Source organism: Drosophila tropicalis, unplaced genomic scaffold (genome assembly GCF_018151085.1).
Source record: "Drosophila tropicalis isolate 14030-0801.00 unplaced genomic scaffold, ASM1815108v1 contig_806, whole genome shotgun sequence".
Classification (NCBI taxonomy): domain Eukaryota; kingdom Metazoa; phylum Arthropoda; class Insecta; order Diptera; family Drosophilidae; genus Drosophila; species Drosophila tropicalis.
The window spans coordinates 8202-13241 of NW_027173296.1; positions in this window are offsets into that span (position 1 = coordinate 8202).

Genomic DNA, 5040 nt, shown 5'->3' on the forward strand with positions numbered 1-5040 from the left:
TTAATAATTTCTTTAGCAAACTGATTGGTCATTTCTACATATGATATTTCTATCTTCGTTTTGTGAAAATAGTGAGTAACGTTGACTTTATTTTCGTTGCATTTATTGAATTCTATTTGACGATTGTAGAAATTCAGGGCTTTTTCTGAAATGGCTATTAGGTTTTCATTATCTTCTTGAGCACTATGTACTGTAGCTCTAGAACTACTTATTTCTTCACCTAAAAGATTTTCATATATTTTTACTCTGGAAAGGGCGTCTGCCACATAATTCTCTTTTCCTGGTAAGTATTTTATTTTGTAATCAAATTCGTTCAATTTTATTTTCCATCTCTGTAATTTCATGTTAGGTTCTTTGATATTGTCCAACCAGACAAGGGGTTTATGATCACTTAGGATTTCAAAATGTCTACCGAAGAGGTATGGCCTAAAATATTTGATTGCCCATACGATAGATAGTAGTTCCTTTTCTATGGCTGAATAATTAAGTTCATGTTGGTTTAGTGTTCTACTACTATAAGAAATATGTCTATGGTCCTGTGAGAGGAAAGCACCTAAAGCTATATTTCTAGCATCAGCGATTAGAAAAAATGGTTTTTTAAAATCGGGATATGCAAGATGGGATCGTTCATAAGGAGGCATTTTAATTTTTCAAAGGATGAAATATAGTGTGGGTCGTTTACGTTAATCTTAGCTCCTTTCTTTAATCCAAGGGTTACGGAAGAATCCGCGTAAGCCTAAGAATGATTTTATTTCTTTCGGGGTTTTCGGGATTGGAAATTTTAGAATAGAGTTGACTTTGTCTGGGTTTGGTTAGATTCCTTCTGTAGTTATGACGTGACCTAAAAATTCTGTTTTCTTTTTCAAGAACTCGCATTTATCTAATTGTAGTTTTAGATTAGCATTGCGCAATTTAGCAAAGACCTTTTTTAGTGATGCCAAATGTTCTTCTAATGAGGTGGAATAAACAATAATATCGTCTAAGTAAACTGAACAATCTTTATAGTTTAAATCTTCTAATATATTGTTCATACATCTTTGGAATGTTGCTGGTGAATTTTTTAGCCCAAATGGCATTCGTGTGTACTCGTAATGACCATGTTTAGTTGAAAATGCGGTTTTTTCGATTGATTTAGGGTCCATTTGGATTTGATGGAATCCCTTGGCGAGGTCAATGGTTGTAAAATACTGACATTTTCCGAGTTTGTCTAATATTTCATCCATTACTGGTATTGGGAACTTGTCATCGACAGTAATCTCATTTAGACTACGATAGTCGATTACTAGGCGGAACTTTTGTTCCTTGGATGCGTCCTCTTTTATAGGTACGATCCAGACTGGTGAAGAAAAGGGCGATTTCCATTTCCGAATGATTCCCTGTTCTATCATTTCATTAATTTGTTTATTGACTTCTTCGTCAAAGATTTGTGGGTATTTGTATGGGTGTTTGTAAATTGGGTCTTCGTGTTTAGTTCTGATGTTGTGTTTTATTGTACTGGTAAAGGTCAAATTTTCACCTTTCCTATACTGGATATTGCTAAATTCATGCAATATTTTCTTTATCATTTCTATTTCTTCTGAATTTAAATGATCAAGTCTAAATTCGTTTCTTTCCTCGATACCGTTATTTATTTCATGTGCGAATGCTTCATATTCGAACTCTGGGGGAGGATAAGGTATTGATTCTTATCTTTCTTCTTTATTGGTGTATTTGAAATAGAATTTGTGAAAAGAGTTTTATGGCGTCAAGTTGTGTCGACCGGTTGTATTCCTCGTGGCTGCTCGAATAAGAAGAGTGTAGTTATGTGGTAATTTAGTGATAAATGTATAAAGAAATAATGTTGAATAAAACTGATTGATTGTGAGTAAAAACGGACTAGAAATTCGGGAGGAAAAAGTGGGATTGCACTAACAGTCCCAAAAATTGGTGTCAGAAGTGGGATTGCACTAACAGTCCCACAAATTGGTGTCAGAAGTGAGATATGTACATTTACATAGTGCATCGAACTTACGTGCAGTTAAAAGATGTTGTTAAATAAAGAACACTAATAATTAAAACAAATCGTTCGAAGCGAAAAATTCATTAAAATTGAGTCGCCAAAGACAGAAAGTTCGAAAGAAATGTTTGTTTGATTTAACCTTAATGTACAAAGAGCGGTAAAAAAAAAAACCACCCCAATTGATGAATGCTTGTATGTTAGAGAGAGACAGCGAAACGTCCAAGTTCAAGTGAGAGTGAAAAGTGTGGAGGTGCGAACAGTATAGAACCCTGAAGTTTGCGTGGCAAAGAGGCTGAAAACGCAAAGAGATTGACGATCGTTGGAATTTTGCACAAATTTACGTGGCAATGAGGCTGGTATAGCGTAATTTTGGTAAAGGTGTTGGAGTATCGTCGTGGGAACTATTCACTGAGATGGTAGATTTACGTGGCAAATAGCCTGGAACATAGAATCTATGTGGTGAGCAGCTGCTCCTTGAGTGGGAAATTCTTGAGAATTGGCGGCAAGAGAAGCTACAACAATTGGCGGCAAGAGCGAGAAAGCATTAGACGCACAAGTTTGGCGGCGTCAGTGGAAAAATTTGTACAAGAGCGAGGCATCGGCATTGGCGTCACGAGCGAGACATCGGCATTGGCGTCACGAGCGAGACAGCGTTAGTGAGAGCATTCGTGGAAGATCGGCATATCAGCAGAATTGACGCGAATAAACGGCGTTGGTGAGTCAACACGAGCGAGCGAGAAGGCAACATAGTGGTGAGCCAGATGTTTATGTTAATTAACATTATGTTAACAGAACGAAAAATGTTATAATTTAAATTGAGTTGATGCAATCATTAAATTAAATCAAAATAAATTTATGTCAAAATTATAACTAATAATATAAAGATTGGCTTGAATAAAAGTAAAGTAAATTAATGTTGATTCAAAAGTAAAGTAAACCAGAGGGCCGGGGCTAACATCGACCGCGTCAAAGTTTGTATACTCTTGCAACTTTTTTGGTAACTCTATCCTTACCTATTAGAGATCAATGTGGAAGAACGTTTTATCTAAAAAGGCTTAAGCTTGAGAAAGAAAGGCCTACAATCATAGGAAATAACGAAGATATTGATCAAAGTCACTGTTTTCCACCGATCGTTTCTATGGGAGCTATATGATATAGTCACCCGATCTTTATCAAATTCGGCACAGTCATTCACATATATATTAAATTAAGAAATGTTTAATTTAAAAACAATCGCGTTAAAAGTAACGAAGTTATTTACAAAAGTCACTGTTTTCGACCAATCGTTCCTGATATAGACCTGATATAGACCATGATATAGTCACCTGATCTTGATCAAATTTGGCATAGTCGCTTATAGGCGTAGTAAACTCTCTACTATTAAGTTTCACGACAATAGCTCAGAAAATAACGAAGGTATTGAGAAAGTCACTGTTCGTGACTTGGCCGTTTGTATGGGAGCTATATTATATAGTCACCCGATCTTGATCAAATTTGGCATAGTCGCTTATAGGCGTAGTAAACTCTCCAATATTAAGTTTGACGATAATAGCATAGAAAATAACGAAGTTATTGAGAAAAGTCACTGTTCGTGACTTTGGGGTTTGTATGGGAGCTATTTGATATAGTGGTCCGATCCAGCTGAATCCGAGATATACAACGCCTGCAGTATATACAAGCCTACGTGCAAAATTTCAGCTCTGTAGCTCTTACGGTCTAGGAGGAGTTTGCGTTGATCCAGACGGACGGACGGACGGACGGACGGACATGGCTAGTTGAACTCGTCTCGCGATTGTACTGAACCAGTTCAGAGGTGCATAATTCAAAGTTTATCAACGATATCGATGACAAACCATCGATATCAATTGAGAAAAGAGTTTTTTTGGCGTCAAGTTGTGTCGACCGGGTGTGTTCCTCGTGGCTGCTCGAATAAGAAGAGTGTAGTTATGTGGTAATTAAGTGATAAATGTATAAAGAAATAATGTTGAATAAAACTGATTGATTGTGAGTAAAAACGGCCTAGAAATTCGGGAGGAAAAAGTGGGATTGCACTAACAGTCCCACAAATTGGTGTCAGAAGTGGGATTGCACTAACAGTCCCACAAATTGGTGTCAGAAGTGGGATTGCACTAGCAGTCCCACAAATTGGTGTCAGAAGTGGGATTGCACTAACAGTCCCACAAATTGGTGTCAGAAGTGGGATTGCACTAACAGTCCCACAAATTGGTGTCAGAAGTGAGATATGTACATTTACATAGTGCATCGAACTTACGTGCATTTAAAAGATGTTGTTAAATAAAGAACACTAATAATTAAAACAAATCGTTCGAAGCGAAAAATTCATTAAAATTGCGTCGCTAAAGACAGAAAGTTCGAAAAAAATGTACAAAGAGCGGTAAAAAAAAACCACCCCAATTGATGAATGCTTGTATGTTAGAGAGAGACAGCGAAACGTCCAAGTTCAAGTGAGAGTGAAAAGTGTGGAGGTGCGAACAGTACAGAACCCTGAAGTTTGCGTGGCAAAGAGGCTGAAAACGCTAAGAGATTGACGATCGTTGGAATTTTAAACAAATTTACGTGGCAATGAGGCTGATATAGCGTAATTTTGGTAAATGTGTTGTCGTGGGAACTATTCACTGAGATGGTACATTTATGTGGCAAATGGCCTGGAACATAGAATCTATGTGGTGAGCAGCTGTACCTAGAGTGGGAAATTCTTGAGAATATGCGGCAAGAGAAGCTACAACAATTGGCGGCAAGAGCGAGAAAGCATTAGACGCACAAGTTTGGCGGCGGCAGTGGAAAAATTTGTACAAGAGCGAGGCATCGGCATTGGCGTCACTAGCGAGACATCGGCATTGGCGTCACGAGTGAGACAGCGTTAGTGAGAGCATTCGTGAAAGAATTTGTGGGACTGTTAGTGCAATCCCACTTCTGACACCAATTTGTGGGACTGTTAGTGCAATCCCACTTTTTCCTCCCGAATTTCTAGGCCGTTTTTACTCACAATCAATCAGTTTTATTCAACATTATTTCCATGC